The following is a 27,950-nucleotide window of genomic DNA, read 5'->3' as shown; positions in this document are numbered from 1 at the left end:
GAGATTACAAAATAGAACATGTGCCCTCAGGCTGTGTCCTAACAAAGTTGCCCATGCAATGTTAATTTGGTGCTCATTGCTGCATTACAACTGTATGTCTGGATGCATTCATACTTTTCCCCACTTTGTGGGGATACAGTAGGGATCTGAATAAGTACTGAACTGCTCTAAACTAGCATTCATCACCTTTAGAGTGCCAGGATTTGCAGCATTTGAAATGTTCTCATGGCCGATGCAGCTTTCAAAAGTACATTACTACTCCCATAACAAACGAAAAGTCACAGCAACAACAGTTCTGGCCAGTACATCACTGAAGACAATTATTGAAAAAAATCCTCACGCTGTTCATTTGCTTCCTATACTACTCTCTTCTGCTCAACACCAAAATAAATAGCCAACATCATTATCAGGAAGTGATGAAGAGCAGAGCAGCTCAGGGTAACACAGCCGGCTATGTGGAATGACTGTGGCCACACTGCAACACTGAGTCACAGCTTTCACTGCCTACCCTGTATATCCAATTACCAAAACTGAATTACACTGAGTAATTTGAACTTCCAGTCTGCCTCTCCTCTCCAATTTAACAAATGCCTCTGTGCTCAGAAATGCATTACACGTGGAATTGAAAGTGTTTTATATGATACACAAAATACTTAAGCAGGCATTTATGCCAACCTGAACCCTAGGACACATTATCTTCCTACCTCTTCATGCCATGCATACTGTACAGTGAAAAGCAAACTAAAAGGATTGATACAAAAGATTCCTCATACCCAAAGAATGAAAATATCTTGAGCATTGTTGTGGTGTAACCCCAGCCAGCAACTCAGCCCCACGCAGCCACACACTCACTCCCCCACAGCAGGATGGGGAGACAACCAGCAGAGTACAAGTGAGAAAAGGCGTGGGCTGAGGTGAGACAGCTCAGCAGAGAAAGCCAAAGCTGTGTGCTCAAACAAAGCAAAGCAAGGCAGGGAATTCATTCACATCTTCCACGGGCAGGCAGGTGTTCAGCCATCTCCAGGAAAGCCCAGCTCCATGCTGTGGAATCACAGAATCATAGAATGGATTGGGTTGGAAAAGACCTCCAAGATCATCAAGTCCAACCCTTGGTCCAACTCCAGTCCCTTTACCAGATCATGGCACTCAGTGCCACGGCCAAGCTCACTTGAAAAACCTCCAGGGATGGGGAATCCATCCCCTCTCTGGGCAGCCCATTCCAATGCCTGAGCACTCTCTCTGCAAAGAAGTTTTTTCTCATCTCCAACTTCAATTTCCCCTGGCAGAGCTTGAGCCCATCGTGCCCCCTTGTCCTATTGCTGAGTGCCTGGGAGAAGAGACCAACCCCCACCTGGCCAGAACTTCCTTCAGGGAGTTCCAGACAGTGCTGAGGTCACCTCTGAGCCTCCTCTTCTCCAGGCTAAACACCCCCAGCTCCCTCAGCCTCTCCCCACAGCATTTGTGCTCCAGCCCCTTCTCCAGCCTCGTTGCTCTTCTCTGGCCCCGCTCCAGCCCCTCAATCTCTTGCCTCAACTGAGGGGCCCAGAACTGAACACAACACTCAAGGTGTGGCCTCCCAAGGCAGAGTCCAGGAGAAGGGTCCCTGCCCTGGGCCTGCTGGCCACGCTAGTTTTGCTCCAGGACAGGATCCCCTTGGCCTTCTTGGCCACCTGGGCACACTGTTGGCTCATGTTGAGCCTCCTGTCAATCAGTACCCCCAGGTCCCTTTCTGCCAGTGACTTGGGAAAACAAACATCCCCAACACCCCCCTCCTGCCTTCCTCATCGTACCTGTGCCCGAAATGTCCCTGTTGGGGTCAGCTGTCCCAGCTATATCCTCTTGGCCCAAGCTGCTGTGCACTCCCAGCCTGCTTGTTGGTGGGGTGAGGAGCAGAAGAAAAGACCTTGACTGTGAAAGCAACTGCTCAGCAATAACCAAAACACCCTTGTGGTATTGACACCGCCCTCAGCACAAATCCAAAACACAGCCCCACACCAAATACTGCGGAGAAAATTAACTTTATCCCAGCCAAAGCCAGCACAGATAAGCAGGGTCTGCTGTCTTCAGTGAGTTTTTCTGCAATTTCACCCCAGACTATGTTTGATGATCATTCCCTTTCAAGGACTGACCCACAGATCAGCTGGGTGAGGATGAGCAAGGGCAGGCCCACAGGGTGTGGGTGAGCACAGCTGATTTAATCTCAGCACAAAGGGGACCAGAGGGTGCCCTTTGTCTTAGATAAACAGCTCTGTCAGTGCAGCAGATCAACTGACTGTATCAGAGCTGAGTGAATCAACCAGTGCTGTAAATGCTGCTCCCGAGTTCATTAAAACAGTGACTGTCTCCCAGAGTTAGCCAGGGCACCACGGGGGAGTGAGTGAATATGTGGCTCTGCCCAGAGTACCAAAGTGAGCAACAAAGGAATTTCGGAGAGCTTGAGTTGGCTCCAGCCCACGTGTTGCTCCTGGTGACTGGGGACAGCCAGCATCGTGACAGTGAGGACACTGGGACCAGGCATGGCCATCACGCTGCTCAAGGTTTCAATGCTTACTGCAATTGCTGCATTTTGCTAAGCTGAACTTCTATTTATATGGTGATTTCAGTGTATTTTGTATCACAGTGCTAAATCAGAAATCCTCTGTAACATCAACTGTATTCAAATGTGTTCAAGGTGGCCAAGAAGGCCAATGGGATCCTGGCCCGGATCCAAACTAGCGTGGCCAGCAGGCCCAGGGCAGTGACCCTTCCCCTGGACTCTGCCTTGGGGAGGTCACACCTTGAGTGTTGTGTTCAGTTCTGGGCCCCTCAGTTGAGGAAAGAGATTGAGGGGCTGGAGCGGGGCCAGAGAAGAGCAACGAGGCTGAAGAAGGGACTGGAGCACAAGTGCTGTGGGGAGAGGCTGAGGGAGCTGGGGGTGTTTAGCCTGGAGAAGAGGAGGCTCAGAGGTGACCTCAGCACTGTCTAGAACTACCTGAAAACTTCTTTGCAGAGAGAGTGCTCAGGCATTGGAATGGGCTGCCCAAAGAGGGGGTGGATTCCCCATCCCTGGAGGTTTTTCAACTGAGCTTGGCTGTGGCACTGAGTGCCATGATCTGGTAAAGGGAGTGGAGTTGGACCAAGGGTTGGACTTGATGATCTTGGAGGTCTTTTCCAACCCAATTGATTCTATAATTCTATGAAATTTTTAATTTAGTATCAAACATTACACCCCCAAGTGTGGAATGTCTAAAAGCACCTGGCCAGGCAGTACTGGACTCTCACAAGTGTCTAACAAAACACCCACACCTGATCCCCTTCCACAGCAAATGTGCTTGACTCAGCTTGGGTCAAACACTGTCCCAAAAATACACTGTACAAACAGCATTTTAAAAGATGACCTTAAAGTTACATTTAAAACTGCCTTTTCAGAACAGTTCAAAAGCTCTGAGGAAACAGCCACAGTGCACTTTTACGAATAGCTCAAGGGTTATGATGACCAATATCCTCTGTTCTTATTCATGGCAGTACAAAGTGTCATTTGTTTTCATCACAGATCCTTATTAAGAAAACAGAAGTGCCTTGCATGGATCATGATGGACAAATGCAGAGCCACTACCAAAGACTTTGGGGACCAAAGAACAGTAGGGCCCAAAAAATCAGTTCCAGACATAACCTGAGCTCCTTGTGGAAGCATCTAAAGACTGGAAGAAAACTTACTAAGAGGCAAAAGCTGAAACAACAGCGAAAAAAAACCAAAAAAACAAAAAAACCACACAACCAAAAAAACTAAGACAGCAAACATATTAAAAAATTACAAACCATACACTCCACACCAAAACAAATAAAACCAAAATATAAAAACTCCCCAAATGAAGCAGAAAATTACCCAGGAACACAAGAGCACTAAGAATGTTCATACAATTATGAAAGAAGATTTTCCCCCTGAAACCAAACTACATCTTCCAAACTGTATCCTTCAGTTTTACACTCAAGCCACCAAGACAGAAACCCAACCAAGTTATTGCATTATAAGAAAAAATGAAAGTCACCTAAAACCATGTTTTAATTCAGTTTTCAGTAAGCAGGGTAGTATTAGGAGGTAATACAAGACAGCAAAACTGATAAAAATAGAAATTACCACAAAAGAGATGAAATAAAAGCCCAAGCAACTGCATATAACCCCATCCTCCTGCAGGAAATTTATCACTGAAAGTAATAAAATACCAGACACAAAAATCACACACACAACGACTCTCCAGGCACGTGAATCTTGGCAAAGCATTGGATAAATTTCCACTAGTGAAGACTGAGATAAAAGACACCAATAGAAGACACACATTGGGTAGAGACATAACAAAACCAGATAGAGAAGCACAATGTCAGAGAAGGAAGAGATTACTCACAGTTATTAAATATGCAACACCAGCACAAATATTAGAACGATAAAACATTTGGCAATACAGGAAAGCAATATAATACAGGTCAAATAAAGCTATCTGATGGAAATAAGAATAAAAACATAGAGTCAATCATTAAAGGGCTCTTGGAGCTGATTGTTGTAGAATTTCTGCTGTGAATTTCAGCTGGAACTGATGCCACCAATGCTGTAAGCAGGAAGTAGCCTCAAGAGATGTTTGCATTAGTTATGGACCAACACTACCTGCAAAACATTTCCACACAGACACTGATGCTGTACTCTATGCAGTGCTGGTCCCCAGGCTTCCAAAACTTTTTTCAATGAAATGCACACAGAGAAGAGCTTGCAGGTTCTCTGAAGACACCACTGCAGAAGTGGAAAACAGGAGACCTCAGCCTGCTTCTGCTGCCAAACTGACATCTGCATGAGGATACACTTGCCACAAATTAAATATTAGGAGGACAAATCAGGACTATGAATTAAGTCAGAGAATCACAGAATAGACTGGGTTGGAAGAGACCTCCGAGATCATCAAGTCCAACCCTTGGTTCAACTCCAGTTCCTTTACCAGATCATGGCACTCAGGGCCAATCTCAGTTGAAAAACCTCCAGGGATGGGGAATCCACCCCCTCTCTGGGCAGCCCATTCCAATGACTGAGCACTCTCTCTGCAAAGAAGTTTTTTCTGCTCTCCAGCTTCAATTTCCCCTGGCAGAGCTTGAGCCCATCGTGCCCCCTTGTCCTATTGCTGAGTGCCTGGGAGAAGAGACCAACCCCCACCTGGCCAGAACTTCCCTTCAGGCAGTTCCAGACAGTGCTGAGGTCACCTCTGAGCCTCCTCTTCTCCAGGCTAAACACCCCCAGCTCCTTCAGCCTCTCCCCACAGCACTTGTGCTCAAGTCCTTTCACCAGCCTAAAATTTATGCTCAAAATCGGAATACAACAACCAGATTCTTAACAGTTTCCAGAGAGCACCAGTAGCAGCAAAACCCCCACAGCTGCCTAAGCTGATCCCAGACTCCATCCTGAGAGGAATGATGTCCCACAGTGCCTGCCCCAGCGGCACAGCTGACCCAGTAACACACACTCCTGCTTTCACTGCTTTCATGAGTCCTGCTGCAAACTCAAAGCACTTCTGTACTCACACAGCTCACTGTGTCACACACACATTCCTTCCCTAAGCAGCTGCTGCACAACAGTCACTGCAGCATCAGCTGGTTAAGCTCCAGGACAGATGAAGTTAGAATCCACAGAACAACAAGAAAGAGAAGAAAGAGTCTTTTATCAGGTTTGACACTGAACTTAAAAAAAAAAAAAAAAGAAGAGAAGCTTCATTTAAACGTGTTCATTTAACGTTTTCTTCTCTTACTTTAGAAAAAGCTTTACCTGGACAACTCAATTCTTTAAGAAGACACTATCCACACACACAGAACTTTCACTGTCATGTACTTGCTCATTTCTGAACAACAAGATCTTACTGCTATTTTTATGCACCTCATTCCCTGACCTTGGGGGTAGCAGGGGAAAGAGAGGGAACACTAAAGTAAAACATGGTAAAGTTTTGTCTCATTCATATCTTACTCAGTTTCCAGCTATCAAGTCCTCTTCTCCATGTGCTCCAGTACCCAGTGCTCTCCTTTTTAATCTCAAGAACTGGTACAACTTGTAGCTCCCATTTCCTCAGATGAGATAAAGAAAAAAAAACAAACCAAAATCCAGAATATCCTTCTTAGGACACAAGCTGCTCATTCACCAAATCCTATTACAAAAATCAAACCATTAGCTGAGTTTGTGAACAACTTGCAGAAACAATCAAGAGGTCCAGCTCAAAAGGGAGTTTTCCAGATGAGTTACTCACAAAGAGGGAGAGTCCTGACTGGTCCAACTTCCACCCTCCAAAGCAGCTGTTCCTGGGTGGACTGACTCAGGGCCAGGAATTCCCTGGGAGACTCTGCAGCACAAGGGAACAGGTTCCAGCAGCACACACAGCTGCAGGCAGGGGCAGCCCCGGGCCTCCCACAGCACAGGCAGGAACCAAACAAAAGCATCATTGCAGGCAACAAATGGAGCAAGCCAAAAATGTGCACATGTGTACGTGCTGCTGGAGTTTAGCCCGAGGTTGTAAGAGGTTGGCTTTGTGCTAACAAAAGCAGTTTCAGTGGTAAAAGACAAAATATGAGTGCAGATAACTGCACAAAATCTGAAGGAGTAATAATGCCAAGGTCATGGGTTCAATCCCCTCTGTGGGCCACTGACTTAAGAGTTGGACTCGATGATCCTTGAGGGTCCCTTCCAACTTAGAACAGTCTGTGATTCTGAGTCTGAGCTCACCAACTGCTTACAAATTATCAGGTCTCCAGCACTTCTTTCCTCAGAGATCACCAACAAGCCCCTGTTCTGTGCTTCTTTAGAAAGGACAAGGCACAAAAGAAAAGTTTTATTCCTTTGGATTTGGCTCTTACTTTACAATTGCTGTCTGAAGAGACCGAACCTCTGAAGTTGTGATACATGGTTTGTTTTTATTCCCATATGCCACAACAGTAAGCATTAGGAAACCAAAGTATTTTAGCACAGAAAGCACATCAAAAGCACAATGTGAAGGGAAGTTCTGGCCAGGTGGGGGTTGGTCTCTTCTCCCAGGCACTCAGCAAGAGGACAAGGGGGCACAATGGGCTCAAGCTCTGCCAGGGGAAATTGAAGCTGGAGAGCAGAAAAAACTTCTTTGCAGAGAGAGTGCTCAGGCATTGGAATGGGCTGCCCAGAGAGGGGGTGGATTCCCCATCCCTGGAGGTTTTTCAACTGAGATTGGCTGTGGCCCTGAGTGCCATGATCTGGTAAAGGGACTGGAGTTGGACCAAGGGTTGGACTTGATGATCTCGGAGGTCTTTTCCAACCCAATCCATTCTATGATTCTATTCTATGATTCTAAGGTTTTACTCTGCTCAGTCTCCCCTCCAGAATTCAAGTTTACCCAAATTTTAGCCTGTCTCAGCAACATTTCTTTGAACACCTGAAGAAGAAATCCAGGTTTGCTCAGTCAGGAGCCAGAGGAGGATCCCCCCTCACCCCAAAGACACAAAACAGGAGAAACCACAACCTAGAGACATTTATGAAAGACAGGAGCTCCTGACTTCTGTTTTCAAGAATAAGAAGCAAAAAGAGGGCAAAGAAAACAAATAATATTTAAACTAGAAGCAGATATTTTTAATTAATTAAGCAGTTCTATAAGATGATAACCTTCCCCAACTGGCTTTTCCAAGACCTCCACCACGTGGCCACGTAGCTCAGTTTTGTTTGCAAACAAGAGGAGCAGTAAATGATTAATGTCCTCTTGATTAACTGATGCTCAATTTGCAAATTATTTTTATTATGGCTTAGATGTGCAGGCACCACATCAGTGGAATTAATAAAGGAAGAACAAATCTGTGGACAACAGTCTGAACAGGAAAATCACACTTAGGAGGAGCATGGAACACCAGAGCACTGAATGCTGCTGGCTTGGACTTCAGGATCCAAATGTTCTTTTCAGAGGTACTTTGATCTACATTTTCATTCTGTTTGTGGAAAATGCAAACAACACACAAATAGGGAAGAACCATTAAGGCTGTGCATCAGCAAAAATATCACAATCAATTATTAAGACTGAGCGTCAGCAAAAATATCACAATACAGTCACTGTGAAAAGTCTCTAGGAGGTGCCTTCTACATTCTTAATTTTTTTATCTTTTTACTTCTTTTATATAAAGCCATGCCAACAATTCCAGCAGCAGACAGACTATAACAACCCATAAATGCCCCCATGCAGGTGGCATGCCTTCTCTCAGAACAGAAAAAGGAAAAAAATTTGGGAAATATATTTAAATAAAATTTTATGTGCAACTGCACACTTGTAAGTTCCCAAACAAGAGATGACAACTGACAGCATGAGCTTTGTTACTGCCAGCTGGCTACAGGAACTCTGACACCAACAGTCACCACGACTCACACACCAAGAGCACATGTAAAAAAATACAACAACAAAAACTGAGTCTGAGGATCCAGATTGAACATTCCATGTAAACCTACACATGACACAGGGATGTAAAGAAAACTCAAATATCCAGACAACTCACCAAACTATCATCTGTAGGCATTAAGTGCTAAAGTCAAAACTGTGAACAGCCAAATAACAACCAAGACGATCAAACCACCCTAGGACAGGTTTTTAACATGCCAGAGATGACGAGGTACCAACTGTTGCTGAGTAACAGCCTCCAAATCCACAGAATTAAAGTCTTAGTACCCATTGCACTGACCTCAACTGAACAGTTGCTAAAGGCAAAATAGGAAAAAAAGATTGGCATTTAGGGAAAAGAAGGCAAAACTCCTTCCCTATTGAACACCTGACTTTCTCATTCAGGAAGAAAATACTGTTGAGAGAACATTCAACTGTAATTTTTGTAAAGCCATTTACAGACGATGAGGATCCTTCTTGAACCACACACAGAATCTTAGTCTGGTTTGAAAAGCAGCTTTCAGAGAGGCAAGTATAGTCTTTATCAATAACACCTGTGATGGCAACATATTCAGGAACAATCATTCTTTTCTGAACATCACACATCAATATGCACCGTTGCTATAGAAATCACAGAATCACAGAATGGATTGGGCTGGAAAAGACCTTCAAGATCATCAAGTCCAACCCTTGGTCCAACTCCAGTCCCTTTACCAGATCATGGCACTCAGGGCCATGGCCAAGCTCACTTGAAAAACCTCCAGGGATGGGGAATCCACCCCCTCTCTGGGCAGCCCATTCCAATGCCTGAGCACTCTCTCTGCAAAGAAGTTTTTTCTCATCTCCAACTTCAATTTCCCCTGGCAGAGCTTGAGCCCATCGTGCCCCCTTGTCCTATTGCTGAGTGCCTGGGAGAAGAGACCAACCCCCACCTGGCCAGAACTTCCCTTCAGGCAGTTCCAGACAGTGCTGAGGTCACCTCTGAGCCTCCTCTTCTCCAGGCTAAACACCCCCAGCTCCCTCAGCCTCTCCCCACAGCACTTGTGCTCCAGTCCCTTCTCCAGCCTCGTTGCTCTTCTCTGGCCCCGCTCCAGCCCCTCAATCTCTTTCCTCAACTGAGGGGCCCAGAACTGAACACAACACTCAAGGTGTGGCCTCACCAAGGCAGAGTACAGGGGAAGGGTCACTGCCCTGGAAAAAACCCTCTCAGCCCATGAATTCCCAGTGTTTGGTGTGACTGTCATGGGAAACTACAACAGGCATTTGGGGAAGAGTTGGATCTTCTGTGTCACCATCCCTGCATTCATTCATCAAAGTGTGTCAGGCCCAGAGGATCCAACTGCTACAACAATACACAAACCAGTGAATTATCCATCTGAGCATCCATATCCTTCCCACATTTCTAACTTCAGTAAATCAGGCAACTAATGAGCTAGCAGATAAAGATCCAAATACTCATATTTTAATATTAAATATTTTTATTCACCCAAGATCAGTCAGCAACTGCTGATCACCACAGTATCTGCCTAATAAAACATAAGAAAATTACTAAATCCAAGTTAACTGAGATACAACTCCAACAAACTGGATGAATGCTAGAACCTTGTTTCAGTGTTCAAGAACAGTCAGATAAATTCAGAGGATTTGTCAGATGGCCCAACCAGATGTCAGTGACCTACTTAAAGTGTCTGAAACTGGAGACATGTTTGTTTCAATTGACATCACAGAGAGTACATGGAGGATATTTTAAAGATGGGATCAGACTCTTTTCTTGTTACAGAAATGTACAGTAAACTACAGAGCAATCTTGTCTCTTCAGCTACCCTGGGTAGACACAAATTTATTCAAAAGCCTGAAATTCTGGCAAACACACCTTACTGCTTTATGCACTAACAACAACAGTCAGATCACCAGCAAAATCCAAATGTGATTTCAGGTAAATGGACAATATAAATGAGAGTCCTGCTGGAGCCATTTCTCAGCCATCTATCTACATTATTGATGAAAGGGATGACATAATAAATATCTACAGAGTTTGTACAACTGATACAGAATACAATGCTTTCCAGAAGACATCAAAAAGACACTGAGACGAAGCACAAGCATTAATCTGAAGAGCACAGCTGGCAAAGAACAGGAACCAACTATGCAAAAACACCAATATACTTCTAATGGTATTAAGGGCAAGCCTCAAATTCATGTTACAAAACAGGGACAAAGACAAACTGCAGGGGAAGATTAATGACATGCCTTCGATCCAGTCTGTCAAGCAGGATTTCTACGATTATTCCAGCACTATGAACTCAGCACGGTATGTTCACAAGTGATATCCTACCCAACTATTTGGATATTTGAGCTATTCAGTCAAAGACTGGATAATTATCACTCAAACATATCCTTAAGCTTATGAAATGCAGCTGTGTCCATTTCTGCCAAATCAATGAATGCAGACATTAAAAACTGATTTAAGTGTAGATTTGTGCAAGCTGGTCCAAGGGCAGTGACAGAGGCAGCCTGTGCACTATATGGTTTTGACAGAGATTTGGAGGAGAATGGGGGTTTGAATGTAAAACAACCTGGGGGTTTGGATTGACAGGAAGCTCAACAGGAGCCAACACTGTGCCCAGGTGGCCAAGAAGGCCAATGGGATCCTGGCCTGGATCCAAACTAGCGTGACCAGCAAGCCCAGGGCAGTGACCCTTCCCCTGGACTCTGCCTTGGGGAGGCCACACCTTGAGTGTTGTGTTCAGTTCTGGGCCCCTCAGTTCAGGCAAGAGATTGAGGGGCTGGAGCGGGGCCAGAGAAGAGCAAGGAGGCTGGAGAAGGGACTGGAGCACAAGTGCTGTGGGGAGAGGCTGAGGGAGCTGGGGGTGTTTAGCCTGGAGAAGAGGAGGCTCAGAGGTGACCTCAGCACTGTCTGGAACTGCCTGAAGGGAAGTTCTATCCAGGTGGGGGTTGGTCTCTTCTCCCAGGCACTCAGCAATAGGACAAGGGGGCACAATGGGCTCAAGCTCTGCCAGGGGAGGTTTAGGTTGGATATCAGGAATAAATTCTTTGCAGAGAGAGTGCTCAGGCACTGGAATGGCCTGCCCAGAGAGGGGGTGGATTCTCCAACCCTGGAGACTTTTAAGATGAGACTGGATGTGGCACTGAGTGCCATGATCTAGCAGTCAAGGTGGGGTTGGCTCAAGGGTTGGACTTGATGATCTCAGAGCTCTCTTCCAACCCAACTGATTCTATGATGTTATTTCTTCTTAAGGAAGTCATGCCATTTAACGGTTCATGTAGCTAAAAAGAGAATTACATTCACCTTTGTGTTACTCTTTTAATGGATAAAAAGTAAATCCAGAATAGTATAATGCAAGCAAGTCCACAGCATGAGATGGCAGGTTATCACAACTGGTAATATAAAGCCCATTACCAAGTGACCATTCAGTGATGTGTTAACTGCATCTCTAAAGAGCTCAGACTGGCACCTTCCAAAAAAATCCCCTATGAACTGCTACTTCAGTAGGTACCAATGGCCAGAATCTCTGATCCATGATTGGAAAATGCTTTGCCTTCTTTTCTAGGATCACCAAAACCATCACAGTGAAACAGCTCAGGGGCCCCGAGATCAGCTCAGTTGGTTAAAACTTGGCTGTAATAATGCCAAGGTCATGGGTTCAATCCCCTGTGTGGGCCATTGACTTAAGAGTTGGACTCGATGATCCTTGTGGGTCCCTTCCAACTCAGAATAGTCTGCGATTCTGTGAAACCAGAACTGGAACTAAAGCAAAGACTCTCAGGGCTTCCAACACTAACCAGGCAAGTTGTTCTGTTCCTGGCAACTTCTGGCAGAAATCCTTACAGCAATTCTGCCCTACATTTTGCACACAAGTCTTTCTTTTCCCCTTTTACAGAGAGGGGATCTTCTGGCCCAGGATAATCAGCAGCACTGGTTTAGGTTTAAGCAATGGCTATTTAGTCATTCTGGACAAATCAGTGAAAGCCAATCCTTCACCTCATCTAAATGAAAATACAACACGTCTTTGAGACACTGCCATGCCCTGTAGTGCTGCCTTCTGAGTTATAGTTAAAAATATAAAAAATAAATTGAATAAAAATTTAAAAAATAAAAATTCAGCCACACAAACAAGGAGACAGTTGGCTAAGATGAGCATTTTTGCTGCCATGCAAGATTCACCTTGAGTAGGAGAAAAACCATGAAAAAAAGGCCATGACTAATAGAGACAACTGAAAGGAGTATTTTCCAAGTATTTGGAATGAATAGCCTAAGTTACAGTTTGGACAAGGATTTGATCCTGTTTCGTCATTACTGACATTAAACTGTCCTTGTCCTGGAGGTACAAGGAAATCTGTCAGTAAGAAATATAAGTGGCCACTGCACACCAAGGAGGGAGAGCCTTGCTCAAAGCAACAAAAAAGACCCAGTGAAGAGAAGGCTGTGCAGGGAAACAAATTGAACTGGGAGAGTTGGACAGGGAACCCAATTAAAAAAATATATATATTAAAACTAAATTAAGATCTTTCAGTACTGTCTCAAAGCCAAGATCATCCATATGAGTGAACTAAAAGAAACCAAAACATGGATTAGTAACTCATTTCCCTGTTCTGTGCCACCAGGAAGTGAGTTGCCTCTTACCTGCTGAAAGAGTGGCTGAGAAGGTCAGTACCTTGGCTGCAGTTTGAAAACACTTTAATCTTTTAGTTTCATATTCAGCTTGCCAAGTAGGGGAGGTTCCTGCTGGCCATGCTGTTATTTAAACATAAACAAGAGCCACATCATAAACAGGGTACTCCTAGTACCTCATTGTTGAAATACTGCTGAAATCACCAGCCACAACATGGTTAGTATGTTTTGGCAGGTGATACTTTTGAAACAGCTTTATCACTTAAAAGCAAAGCTATTTTAATGACCTGTACAAATTCATCATTCACTGCCTCCAAAACAGAGAAAAGCCACCTCAGCAAAACCAGCAACCGCAGGTACCAATTCAAACGCAATATTCACACAGGGATTTATAGAGTCTTTCTGATAAAAAAAAACCCAGTTTCTTCACAAGAGAGTAGGGTTTTCCAGGTTAGCTGTGTGTGGCTGACAAACCCCAGCAATGTGACAAAGCCAGCAGAGCTGCTGCACCAGAGGCTGCTGCACAAACCAGCTCCTCACTGCTGAGTGAAGCAAATTGAACATCAATTCACTCTGCTCAGCCCAGCCCCCCAAAACCCCACAATTTATGGCCTGCCCAGAGAGGGGGTGGATTCCCCATCCCTGGAGGTTTTTCAAGTGAGATTGGCCATGGCACTGAGTGCCATGATCTGGTAAAGGGACTGGAGCTGGACCAAGGGTTGGACTTGATGATCTCGGAGGTCTTTTCCAACCCAATCCATTCTATGATTCTATTCACAAATGGCATCTCCAACTCAGGCAAGATCCCTTTTTCTCCCCAAGATGTGCTCCCTGACTTTGAAGACTGTTACATTAAAAATCATCAGGCTCCTCGGCATTAGAGCCCGTGCTAATTATGAATTCCAAAAGACAGCAATTTTTCCTGGTAAGCAAAGCACTTCCACCAACTTTAGGAGAACCATAACACAGACAAAGCCACAAAGAAATAGCGATCAGCAAGTCTAGTGATAAGATCGCAGAAACATGCCCTGCTGCTCTGGGAAAAAAAGATATCCAATTCCATTAATGACCTGGAATGCAATAGGGAAAGATGAGACCAGAGAAAGAGCCCAGCAACGAAAAGTTCAGTGGCTGAACCCATCACTTCTCCTCATCTTCCCTCCCTCCTCACTCCAAGCAAAATGAAGATGATACCAGCGACAATTCAGTACCAGGCACACAGAAATGTGACACCTGAAAGCAACACAGAACTCCAGCACATTCCAAGGCACAAGGGAAACCTCTTTTCCTGTTCCCTGCAGAGATCTCACGTCTGTCCATGCCCTTTAATTCCACTTCCCCTATTGCCTGATTCTGTTTTTCACTTAAGACTGTCATTTCACGGAAAGAGAGGAAGAAAAAGTCTGTAAAATCATGGATTTTTTTCCTTGGCCATGAAAAGAAAATGTAGCTTTAAAAAAAAAAAGTGGATACAGCTGAAATAAAGCTCTAAACTGTTCTACAATATACCTTTGTTTAGAAATGAGAGATTTAACCGAAGTTTGGTGGGCACAGCAGCTTAGCAAGTCACCTTTCACATCAGCTCCTTGCATTATTAACCAAACAATCTTCCCTTTTTAGCAGTATCACTTAACAGCAGCCAAGTAGATGTCTGTGCCTGTCTAACAGCCTAAAACAAACACGACACATCTCTGAATTACACCACCATATGGATCTGCACAAGAGATTTCACATTTTCCAAAGCTATCCTTTATAAAAGGCTTTTTGGCCTCAGCAATACCCTTTCAATTAATGTCTTTACTGTCTTATAAGTTATAAAATTCAGATCAAGAATTATTCTTCAACAAAACCATACCAGCCTCAAATCAATGGCACATATACCTTTTTTTTAGTCTGAACTTGTTGAAGAATTCATAGCCATTTTGCTTATTTGCTAAGCCCTCACATAATATCACCTTAAATACTTCAAAGCTTTCCACTGTACATATAATAATAATTTGGGATTGTGTAACAATAAATACATGGATACTCCTCCCCCCCCCGTCATACAGATTTGTGACCAAAAAGAAGAAATCAAAGCAGTTCCAATTGCTGGGTTGTAAGAGAAATTTAGACATCTCTCCTTAACAAACCCAAGTCCCTGAATAGCAGCTTATACCCAGCTATAGAAATACTTCTTGGAAGTTAAATTAAATTACCTTATCTGAGACATGAACTGGGTCCTAATTGAAGCCTTCCCACCACTAAGACAGCTTCAAAAAAGAGTCAAGATTGACTCTAACAAGTATTAAAGGCAAGTCACAGCATGAAATACAGTTCAAGTTCTGTCATCACACAGACCCTTATCCACATTAAGAGAAAAAAGCCAGCAAGTTAATTAAGTCCAAGGGCAAGCCACTGCATGCAGCCATTGAGGAAGCCACCCACAAGCAGGTCCTAAAGCACTCTCTGCTGAGCTGCCATTCCTCAAAAGGAAAGAAATACTCTACCTCAAAAGTAGTTTTTTCCACTTCATATTGCTTTAATATGGCTTCAGCTTTATAAAACACTGTCCCTCTGGCCCCACCTCAAGTGAAAACTTACCAAGCTTGCCCTTTTGTTTCATCTCCTGTCTAAATTTGGTAATGTCACTTTCCCTCCAAACTCCTTTAAAATTATTCTGGGTGGACACTTTGATCACTTTAATAGATATTGGCAGTAAAGCTGAGCAACTTCCACAAATATAACAATCTTTACCAGCATAACTAGTTTCACAGGGGCACAAGAACTAACCAAAGAATCCCAGTTCATTCTGCTACTGGATTTGGTACTCCCACCTCAGCACATTTGTAACAAAGGCCTTGTCCAATGTAACACAACAGGTACTTGCTTAAAGCACGGTTAAAAATTATCTATTACCATGACTGGAAATGCCACAGATTACCCAGAAAGAAAGTTTGTGTCCACTATTAAGGAGGAGAGCACTTCCAGTGAGGCATATCAGTAGGAACACCAAAATCTATTATCAAAGTTACCTGGCAAAATCTGCTCAAAACAAATCCAAAACAGGCTCACACCAGGGAAGGGAAAAAAATCCCAAAGGAGGATTGTAAGAAATTATGTATCAATAGGGCAAACAAGCAAAGGATCTTTTCAAAGAAAAAAAAAGGTTCCTATAAAGGAACATTTGCTATCATCCTATATATAAATGGAAAACAGTTTCCTAAAAAAACACACACCTGATGCCATTTGTGTCCAGCACATTAAAACGTAATAAAAACAAAGCCTTACACCTGGATAATGTTTATCCTCATCCTACCTTAAGGCAGACCTTCAAGGCCCAGGTGTTGTCTGCCCAAACAAACACCAAGGTTTATGCTGCTCACTCTCCATCACTGCCATGACTCCTGGAAGCACAGGGCTAGTGTGCAGCTAAGCAGAAATCTTGCTAATCCTGAAGGAATTTTGCACTCTGAACTCCAAAAGATACTTGCAGATCACTTCAACTTCACTGAAGAACTAAACTTCATAGATTCTATTCCCATACATTATTCTTTTCCAAAATGCCTGCTGGCATATTCCCAGAGAAGTTTGATCAACAATAGCATTGAAATTATTTAAAGGTACTTACCAGAGAAGGCTGATGAGTAACACCCAAATAAACTGGTCAACCTAAAAGTAGGTGACTCATACTCTAAAAATAAATGAGATAGCTGCTACTATTCATGTAGTCTGACCAATAAAGCACGTGGGAAAAGTGGCTGGTAATCAAAGCCAAGGCTGTTGGCAGAGTGGTCTGGCCCTGCCAGCAACAGCAGCACTTGCAGGTGCCCTTTAACCACACGGAACAAGTTAATTACGGGCCAGAGTAGAGAGGAAATACAACCATTATGAGTCACCCACTCAACCATGGGCATTATCAATACACTGCGTGATATTAAAGTTACTAATTAGCAACAGCACAAACCAGTGATGCAGAAATGGGAGAGAGAGCAGCACAAAACTTTGGGCCTTTTCATCTCTCACCTCTTTAGCACTTTGTACAACTTACAGGCATTTCCAAATCCACAACATACAGGTAAGAAATGTGCAATGCCACCAGCATTCTGAGTCCTCACAGCTGCTGACTGCATAGAGTCATAGAATGGATTGGGCTGGAAAAGATCTCCGAGATCATCAAGTCCAGCCCTTGGTCCAACTCCAGTCCCTTTACCAGATCATGGCACTCAGGGCCACGGCCAAGCTCAGTTGAAAAACCTCCAGGGATGGGGAATCCACCCTCTCTCTGGGCAGCCCATTCCAATGCCTGAGCACTCTCTCTGCAAGGAATTTTTTTCTCATCTCCAACTTCAATTTCCCCTGGCAGAGCTTGAGCCCATCGTGCCCCCTTGTCCTATTGCTGAGTGCCTGGGAGAAGAGACCAACCCCCACCTGGCCAGAACTTCCCTTCAGGCAGTTCCAGACAGTGCTGAGGTCACCTCTGAGCCTCCTCTTCTCCAGGTTAAACACCCCCAGCTCCCTCAGCCTCTCCCCACAGCACTTGTGCTCCAGTCCCTTCTCCAGCCTCGTTGCTCTTCTCTGGCCCTGCTCCAGCCCCTCAATCTCTTTCCTGCACTGAGGGGCCCAGAACTGCAGATGTTTTTGGAATCCCTGAATTACTTCATAGACTTCTGGGCTCAATCAGCTCTATTACCAAGACTCCAGTAACACCACCATCTCTCCCAGCTCACTACACCGGCACAAGGATGGCAGAGTTGAGCTCCATGCAAAAGGAATTACCAGAAATGCCACAAGGATCCTGGAGTACCCCAACTTTTTCTGCATAAAATACTGAAGTTTTTCTCAAGTTCCCAGCCCTGCAAACCCAGCTAAGGATTCAAGATAACCAGCAGTTAGCACTTCACAAGCTCAGCTATAAGCAAAGGATTAACTGATTGATTTCAGCACGTTTATGGGAGCCCTGATTTTATTCTTCTGGTCTTCTCCATCCCTCATGCTTTTTTCCATTCTTTTCTCTGCCAAGACATTAGCACAAGATTTTCTAGGGATGAAGAATAACTATTAAACTGAAAAACAAAACAAGAATAGAAAAAAAAAAGCTAAAAAAAGCTTAATTTCTTATCTGGGTAAGTTCCCTGATGGAGTTTTCACTCCTGCTACTTCTGCCAATGTGAGAAGTGAGCAGTCAGCAAATAAACTGCCCCAGTGCCTGTGGCGTCACAACCGAATTCAATTAGGAACTAATTTAAATTAGTTACAACTGTGAAGGACCCCAAAGTTATCAAGCAAGTAATAGAACTTATGGGGAGTAGAATATTAAACAAAAAACCTGGCAACAAAACAAGTGGACTAGAAACACCATTTTCAAAGAGCTTATAAACTTGAGTTTTACATGAAACTAAGAAGTCACAGATCCACTTCCTCAAATACAAATTGAGATATGAAGTTTATAAAGAAAAACATAGTAAATTGAGACCTTCATCTTTTCACTGGAGCCTTCTGCCTGCCTCCACCTTAACCTGAAAACGATGTATCACAGGAGAAAATGTGCTTTGTACCAATCCTGTTTGTTCACTTATTACCCTAAGTACAGTCACTCTGTGACATGACACCACCAATTCTAAATCTAAATGAAAATATAATACTACAGTCTAGACAATTACCCCAAATCTGAGACATATTAATAATGTGATAAAAGGAATCCAATATACAAGCTGCATTAAGATCACTTTTTCAGGATCTCTGCCAGTTTTGTCTAGGATACTATTAGCTAAGAAATACTCTTCAACTTCTGAAAAAGATCAATATCCTTCTTCCCCAGCACAATCAATCTGAGCCCATTTCAATGAGAGCAGATTGCAGTTTCAAAGACGTCCCTTAATGAATAATGAGGGAGGCACAAATCTAACAGCTTTTAATGCCACACTACTACAGCAATGGCCAGAGCACTGATAGCCAGGCCTGGGCCACTTCAGACATTGATTGTTGTGATACAACAAATCCACTAAAGAGAAAAAGAGGTGACACACACAGCAGGCCCAGAGCAGTGACCCTTCCCCTGGACTCTGAATTGGGGAGGCCACACCTTGAGTGTTGTGTTCAGTTCTGGGCCCCTCAGTTGAGGCAAGAGATTGAGGGGCTGGAGCGGGGCCAGAGAAGAGCAACGAGGCTGGAGAAGGGACTGGAGCACAAGTGCTGTGGGGAGAGGCTGAGGGAGCTGGGGGTGTTTAGCCTGGAGAAGAGGAGGCTCAGAGGTGACCTCAGCACTGTCTGGAACTGCCTGAAGGGAAGTTCTGGCCAGGAGGGGGTTGGTCTCTTCTCCCAGGCACTCAGCAATAGGACAAGGGGGCACGATGGGCTCAAGCTCTGCCAGGGGAAATTGAAGTTGGAGACCAGAAAAAACTTCTTTGCAGAGAGAGTGCTCAGGCATTGGAATGGGCTGCCCAGAGAGGGGGTGGATTCCCCATCCCTGGAGGTTTTTCAACTGAGCTTGGCCGTGGCCCTGAGTGCCATGATCTGGTAAAGGGACTGGAGTTGGACCAAGGGTTGGACTTGATGATCTTGGAGGTCTTTTCCAACCCAATCGATTCTATCATTCAATGGCCAGAGCACTGATAGCCAGGCCTGGGTCACTTCAGACATGGATTGCTGTGATACAGCAAATCCACTAAAGAGAAAAAGAGGTGACACACACATATCCCAGAGCACAGGTGCCACTGAAACTGCTCCAGAGACAGCAAAACCTTTTGCACACATTTTGCCTCCCAATTACTTCAAAATTGAGACAGTGCATCTCAAGCTTCTCCTCTCAACTCCTGTTCTGTGTTCCTTCTCTGAGCACCTCCGTCCCTGGGCGGCCAACAGCTCCACAGGACAAGGAGCATAAGGGAGGAGACTCACGAGCTCCAAGAATTACTAATTTGGACCAACTACTTTTTGGCAGAGGACCTCACAGCAAGCTCAACAATCAGACTGCCTTCCCTGGCAGCTCTGCTCAGAGCTGCGCATGCTGTTTTCAATGCCTTAACTGACCCCAGCTCTCCTCCTTACACATCCTTACCTGCACTAGGAACTACAGTACAATCTAAATGCAATGGAGGAAGGGCAGAAAACCTCCAGCTAAATTTTCCAGCTCTGATCAGGTGCAGAGGTCTCAATCTTCAGTCAAAGATTTAAAAAACTGATTTTACTGCTTCGATGTGATTGCTAAGAACAGCTAATAAATGTGAGTCACCAGAGGGCACTAACACTTCTCCTGAATGGCAAATGCAGTCCTTCAATTAGGAAGGCTGATAATGACATCCACATCATCATGCATATTTTATCTGGATTGAACTTCAGCCAGCTTGTTCCAATCCCTGTTCAAATCTCAACTACATGTTGATGAGCTACATGAACTGTTGTGGTCACACTTGCAATACGTGGGAGAGACTCCCAGTCTCCCCAGACAGACCAGAGGAAACAGGGCAGGCTCATGGCTCTCCCTGTTCACATGAAACCTTAAGCTTCCTTTGCCTATGGAATGCATGTGTATGTCTACACAAAAATTAAATCCTGCAACAGGCATGGAGAACAGGCCACAAGTCCTATGACTCAAAAAAACCCAGAATAAATAATTATTGCTAAAGAGTTGGAATCAGGATTAATCCTACCACAGAAGACTGCAAGCAGTATCTGCCTCTGAGAGAAAAAAGGGGAGGGTTTCCACTTGACCATCAAGAAGCAATGGATGTGTTGGTCTTCCAAATTTGGCATCAAATCAATCACCATGTTAGTCTTAAACAGAAGCTCTTAACCACTGAGAAGTAAGCAGGTTTTTAAATCACAAAGACCATGCACACCAGAGGCTGACAAGCATTTCTGGATATTCTCACCAAGCAGCTCCTCAGTGCCAGGCAAAGCAGTGCAGTGCAGCACAGCCAGGGGGTTCCTGGGACAAGAAACCTTCACTTGCTGAGGTACTTGATCCAGTCAAGGAGCCACAACACACCTGAATAAGGAAATAAGGGCAAAGCCTCCAGGGCCTGCAGGGCACACAGCTGCTCCTTCTCCCAGCTTCACCTGAACTGTCATTCTTGGAGTCAGGACTGCAAGACAACAACAGGAGAGGGGAAAGGGAATCCCACCCTTACAGAAAAGCACACATTGACCATGGAGGCTGTCACTGCTCTGCACAGAACTTGGACAAACAGACATGGAAAAGGTTATCCTGGCAATAAACTCCAGGATGGAAAGACTCTGAGCATTCTCAGGGGATCTCCATGGGTTCAAGGAAGACACCACGTGTGCCAGATGACACTTTGCAACCCATGCAGAAGACCACAGGGAGGATTTAAAAGACCGCTACAGTGCACTAGAGCTGCACACAGCAAGTCCAGAGAGCAAACATCAACCTTCCATGCACATCAAGAGCATTGTATTTTAAAATACTTCATGGTGACTCACTAGATTTCTCAGTATTTTATTTGCTGTACCATAAATTCAGTGAACAGGTCCCTTTTTCTAGACAAACTCTGCTATAAAGTGAAACACAGAAAACAGCCTCTCTCAGCCACAAGTGGGTTCAATGACCATCATTTATGCCATTCTGACCTCTGAGTCACAGCAGCACCTCCAATGTTCACCACACACCAAGCTGCAGGGTATAACCTCCCCTTTTATGACTTTGGGCCACCCCCTCCTTCTTCTCCTCCTCACACAGCTCCCCCCTGCCTGCCCAAAGCAGTGTTGGGAGCCCTCCAACACCTGCCTTGCTCCAGCTCCCACTTGGGATGGGCCCTTCCTGCTGGGCAGAGCCCCAGGTGAGATCAGTCTGCTCATAAGGACTACAGTGCCATTTTCCCTGGAATCCTACAAGGCCTTTAATGATCTTTATAAAGGAAAAAGGAGTTGCAGTCACATGACAGTCAGCAATAGAACGAGGGGGCACGGGCTCAAGCTCTGCCAGGGGAAATTGAAGTTGGAGATCAGAAAGAAATTCTTTGCAGAGAGAGTGCTCAGGCATTGGAATGGCCTGCCCAGAGAGGGGGTGGATTCCCCATCCCTGGAGGTTTTACAACTGAGCTTGGCCGTGGCCCTGAGTGCCATGATCTGGTAAAGGGACTGGAGTTGGACCAAGGGTTGGACTTGATGATCTCAGAGGTATTTTCCAACCCAATCCATTCTATGATTCTATAATTCTATGTTCTGGGGGACAGGACATTTACTTAAAACACCCAATATTAAGACACACTTCCAGCAGTCTTTTAAGGTGATTAATTCATAAGCAGACAAAACATGAAGCCCACAAAGCTTCTGTTCATGCAATAAATATGCCACACACACTTATATTGAGATGTTTTCTACTGCAGTAGTTCCAGGTATTTAAATATACAGGTTATTAACAGAAAGGTTCTCATTATTTTGAAAATGCATTTCTAAGTATCTTTTCTAAACCAACACTGGAAACAAATATACAATGCCTTTAATGTCTTATACTTTGACAAAATGTGATCAATTACACTCTCCACCCCTAAAGGACATTTTCAACTCAGCTTTACTTACTGAATGAAAGGAGGAGTCCAAATGACTCAGCTTCAAGCAAATATAAAGGAAAAGATTAACCCCTAATCTCAATGAAAAAAATAGTGGAACAAACTGATTAAAATGGAGGTGTGACTTGTCAATTCAAATCTTCTAATAATCAAAGACACATCAAGCAGCAGATTAGAACACCGTGACTGCATTAGCTTTCTGTAATCAAAGTTCACACGAGTAGCTAAAGTTAGGCCAGTATCTTCATTCTTGTTTGTTAGTGCTGAGCAGCATCAAGATCAATAAAATATCTGAACACTGGCATTTCTAATCTACAGTTACCAGGAAAGATAAAAGTGCAGGGAAGAAAAAGATCTCTCAAAAACTGTGCAGGAAAAAAAAACATTTCTACAGGAAAAAAAATTCTATAGAAAAAAACCCAAAACCCACTGAGGAGTAAAGAGGACAACCTCATGAAGAGGGTTTTTGTGGAGGTTTTGTCTCAATTAGACTGAGAAATGAAACCTTTCTCATCAAAATCCAGCAAAATAAATTCCAAGGTAAAATATTTCACAAGGGGGCTCACAGACACCAAGTGACTGCTGTACATCCTCCACATGAATCCGCAAGTGACTGTCCCCACCTCAGCCGTGCCCCACCAGCATTTCAGAGCAGGACACACCCCCAGCCGTGCTGACAGGAATATTGAATTCCAGACGAGCCGGAGTGTTCCTTTACACGCAGCACAGGCTCCAAACACAGATGTCACCAGAGGGCACCCTCGCAATTGCAGTGACCCAGCTCCTGAGCAGGACTGCAGACAGCCCACAGGAGGGAAGGGTGTGCAGAGCTGTGCAAAGCAGCAACAATTCTGCTTCTGCAAGAGAGTTCCTCTAAACAAACACCAAACAAATAAACACAAACAAACACTGAAATTCACATTGCCCAGAAACGTTCTGCAGAGTAACCAGAAGCACTGCTAGAGAAGATCACAAGCAATTACCAGTTTCTGTACGATGTTAACCTCTGGTACTTGATGGTGCCAACTCAATCCAGCTGTTTTGGCACCCATGTGGATCGTATCAACTTACAAAAGCAGGGCCAAGCCAGTAGAGCTCATGCAGAGGTGTCTTTAGAAGTCCTCTGGCTCAATTATCAGGAATCACCTTACAATAATACATGACAAAATGTTTATCAAGAGAAACAATGTCTTTTTCTACTCCTCACTGTTTTGTATCTGAAGTTAAGAAGGTCAAAAAATAAACTATTTGCATGAAAAGGATACAAAAGTATCAGTGGTAAGTAGTTTCCACCTTATTATTTCTAATGGCCTGCTGAGACCTAATAAAGTTTTAAACCAAATACCTGGTGAGTTGAAGTTCATGAAATATAATTATGCACAAGGAGGAAAAAACAGAATACGTCTATATATCAAAAAGTCCTAAACCATTGTTTGACATGAACACAAAGTTAAACCCAATTTGCTTAGAAATAAACACCACCATAACACAACTAAAATGAAGTCAGCTGCACAGGCAAGCAGTGATAAGAAAAAAAAAGAAAATAATCATCATGTAGCCTGTATTTTCCAGTCTTGAGAAAAACTTAGAAGCCAGAGGCCTATAAAACATCTGAAGCCTGGTTATCCACCTATCCCACTGGAAATGAAACAGTCTCCATGTCTCCCAGCTACCTGTGATGGCAAAGCCCCTTAATTCAGCACGGCAAAAGGGGTGGAGCAGGAAGAAGACCTGTGCAAAGGCACCTTTCCTTCAGTGTAATGATCCCTCAAAAAGTGTCAGTACAGGCAGCTCTCAAATAGATGAGCACACCCATAGAATTTCACCAGGCCTGTATCAAACACAGAGAGACAAGTTACTCTAAACTATTACCTGTCACCACCACTCATCACGATTTTAAATGTATCTATAAAATTGCTTTTCCAGTATCTGCTGCCAGAAAAGAAATAATGCCAACCCCCCTCCCCCCATGTCAAATAAAGGCCATTTATTTGTCCACCCTCTAAAGCAGATTCAACATCTGCTGCAAAGTAACTCGGGGTTCTGAAATAACCCTGGTTTAAATAAAAGTGATGTCAATACCCTGCTCACACCCACAGCCCTGCCCTGTCCCGTGTGTCACCATCCCTGTGTGCTGCCCTGTCCCCCATGTCACTATCCTTGTCCTGCCCTGTCCCCTGGGTCACCATCCCTGTGTGCTGCTCCATCCCTCGTGTCACCATCTCTGTGTCCTGCCCTGTCCCCTGGGTCACCATCCCTGTGTGCTGCTCCATCCCTCGTGTCACCATCTCTGTGTCCTGCCCTGTCCCCTGTGTCACCATCCCTGTGTCCTGCTCCATCCCTCGTGTCACCATCTCTGTGTCCTGCCCTGTCCCCTGTGTCACCATGCTTGTGTGCTGCCCCATCCCTTGTCACCATCCCTGTGTGCTACCCTGTCCCGTGTGTCATCCCTGTGTGCTGTCCTGTTCCTTGTCTCTGCCCTGCCTTTCATGTCACCGTTCCTTTGCCCTGCCCTGTCCCTCGTGTCACGGTCCCTTTGCCCTGCCCATCGTGTCCCGGTCCCTGGGGCCCATCCCTAGGACAGGACGGATGGATAGCGGTATCTCCCCGCCACAGCCCCCGCTCCGCCCCGGCCCTGCCCGGCCTCCCCCCGGCCGTGCCCACCCCTCGCACCCACCCGCGGTCCGGGGACTCCCCTGCCCGCACCGGGGTGTCCGGGCCAAGCCCGCCCCGCGGCCGCTCCCGCAGGTGCCGGCGCTGCACACCTGGCCCCGCTCGGCTCCGTCACACGGGAGCCCCGCACAGCCCGGGCACAGCCCCGCACCCCCGGCGGGGTGGGCGCCCCTTCCCCGCCGCCCCCGAGCGCGGGGCGGGCGGCAGGTGGGCGGCGGAGCCCCGGGGGGGCCGGGACCCTCCCCGGATCTGGGAGGGGACGGAGCGCCTCCAATCCCCTGCCGGCGACAGCCCTGCAGGGCCCGGCGTGCGAGCCGGGGTGAACCTCCTTTCCTCCCTCCTCCTCCTCCTCCTCTGAGCGGCCGGACAATGAGCCCCGCGGAGGCGGGCGCCGGCTCCCCCCTCCTCTTCCTCGTCCTCCTCCCCTTGCCCACGGCGCCAGCGCGGCTCACCTGCGGTGCGGGGCTGTCTGAGGGCGGGGTGCGGGATGCGGGGCGGCCCCGCTGTGTGTGTCTGTCTGCCTGTCGGTCGCTCGGTCTGTCGGTCACTCACACACTCACACACTCACACACACTCTCACACGCTCGGGGCTGGGGGGGCGCCCGCGCCTCCCGCGCATGCGCGCGCCGAGCCTCCCCCCTCCCCGCCGGGCCCGCCCCCGCGCGGTGCCGCGAGGGTCCTGCGCATGCGCCGCCCCAGCACTGCCCGCCCCCCTCAGCCGGCCCTGAGGGAGGGAGGTGGGACCGGGGGTTGGGAGTCTCCCGCCCTCACAGAACCGCAGAGAAAAAAAAACCTGCGGGATAGTTCGAGCGGGGCAACCTGCCACCCAACACGCACCGCGGCACGGAGTGCCACGCCCGGTGTTTGCCTAAACACCTCCAAAAGGCGGAGACTCCACCGCCTCCCTGGGCAGCCCGGGAGAATGTCTAATCGTAGAATCCCCAAATTGGTAGGGTTGCAAGAACTGGTGACCATCCAGTCCAACCCCGCTGCCGAGGCAGGATCACCTGGAGCAGGTGGGTTTGGGATGTCTCGGGAGAGGGACATTCCAGCCCTCCTTAGGCAGCTGCACCAGGGCTCTGCCACAAAGTTGATTTACATTTACATCTTCGCTCTTTCTGTGAAGAAATTCCTCCTAATATCCAACCTGAACCTCCCCTGGCACAGCTTGAGGTTGTGTCCTCTTGTCCTGCCCCTGTGCCCTGGAGCAGAGCCCGATCCGCCCTCCTGTCAGGGAGCTGTGGAGAGGGAGAAGGTCCCCCCTGAGCCTCCTTTTCCCCAAGATGAGCCCCCCCAGCTCCCTCAGCAGCTCCTGCTCTGCTGCACAGGAATTGAGGTACCGACAGGCAAACAGCTCTCCGTGAGGTGCTGCTCCCATTAGGAAAGGGACTGTCCCCAAAAATAGAAACTATTCTATTGCTAAGAACTCCGTGGGGGTTGGTTGGTCTCTTCTCCCAGGCACTCAGCAATAGGACAAGGGGGCACGATGGGCTCAAGCTCTGCCAGGAGAAATTGAAGTTGGAGAGCAGAAAAAAATTCTTTCCAGAGAGAGTGCTCAGGCATTGGAATGGGCTGCCCAGAGAGGGGGTGGATTCCCCATCCCTGGAGGTTTTTCAACTGAGCTTGGCCGTGGCACTGAGTGCCATGATCTGGTAAAGGGACTGGAGTTGGACCAAGGGTTGGACTTGATGATCTCTGAGGTCATTTCCAACCCAATCCATTCTATGATTCTGTGATTCTATGAATGCAGTGCAATGAATCTCAAGATTTTGCTCTGCTCCCACAGCTGTTGGGGAATGACCAGCCTACAAGGGCTTCCACATGTGCACATCATTTCTGGAGTAGTGAAAGCCCTCAGAAAACCACAAAGTTTTGCAAGAACTGCCCTAAAGTCGCCAGAGTTAGCACTGCTGCTGCCATGGAGACAGGACTTGGCACTGCCACCTTCCCATCCACTCCCCGCCAGGCAGGCTCCAGCCCCAGCCAGTTATTACAGTAATTAATAGCTACCATTTATACGCATTCAGAATGCTTTGAAAGCAATACCTGATCTCATTAAGTAGTGAACTGACATATTTTCATACTGGCATGGAGTTAGGATAGTCAGTGCTTCCTTCACATCCGTGGGAGATGGAGTTAGTAATTTGTACACCTGGTAACCCATCGCTGCCATCCAACCCAAGGGCACCTGCTCTGTGGTTTTGATGAAATACAGAGCCACCTGCTATGCCCCGTGCCTGGGTTTTAACAGACCTGCAGACTGGTGACAGTAGAGGAACCAGGATCCAGATTAACCAAGTCCAGCAGGATGGAAAGATGGTCCCAGCTTTTAAACCATGACAGGAAAATAAGGCAGGAAGGATTTGAGAAACTGCAGACACAAGTGTGACAATAAAGCTGAAAAGCATTACTTTTAGGTACAGTGCCACTTGCCCAATTTTAATAAAGCTTTGTGCCTAGAAAGAGAACATTGTTTCATCTTGTTGTTTTTTTTTTTATCTGGCATAGCGTCAAACTCATTCTGAACCAGGATAAGTGAAAAGAAAATGCCAAATGCCATCCTGCTGCAAGGATTTCAACAGGTGAGTCAGGGGATGGAAAGAATGTTTCACCAGATATGGAAACACAACAATCCATAACAGCAAAATAAGAAAATATAGAATCATAGAATTGCTAAGGTTGGAAAAGAGCTCCAAGATCGAGGAATGAGAGACAAAAAAAATATATATATATAGTAAAAAC

The 27,950-nt window shown here is 45.8% G+C and overlaps 1 protein-coding gene across 5 annotated transcripts in view; it reads right to left on the bottom strand.

The window, feature by feature from the left end:
• RALGPS2 (Ral GEF with PH domain and SH3 binding motif 2) overlaps window positions 1-25,845 on the bottom strand; it is a 116,168-nt gene extending 90,323 nt beyond the window's left edge. For 2 of the 5 annotated variants that reach the window (XM_071564606.1, XM_071564610.1), the window contains exon 1: window positions 25,661-25,845. The gene's annotated coding sequence lies outside the window, so the exon portion shown is untranslated. Of the gene's footprint in view, window positions 1-5,977; window positions 6,059-13,035; window positions 13,147-25,212; window positions 25,295-25,660 lie in introns of those variants that run through there. The other 3 variants (XM_071564608.1, XM_071564607.1, XM_071564609.1) reach the window with 3 other exon arrangements.
• Between the last annotated feature and the right edge of the window lie 2,105 nt (window positions 25,846-27,950).

The sequence above is a fragment of the Pithys albifrons genome, chromosome 10 (genome assembly GCF_047495875.1).
Source record: "Pithys albifrons albifrons isolate INPA30051 chromosome 10, PitAlb_v1, whole genome shotgun sequence".
In the NCBI taxonomy this organism is placed as follows: domain Eukaryota; kingdom Metazoa; phylum Chordata; class Aves; order Passeriformes; family Thamnophilidae; genus Pithys; species Pithys albifrons.
This window is presented reverse-complemented; position numbering and strand designations above follow the sequence as displayed.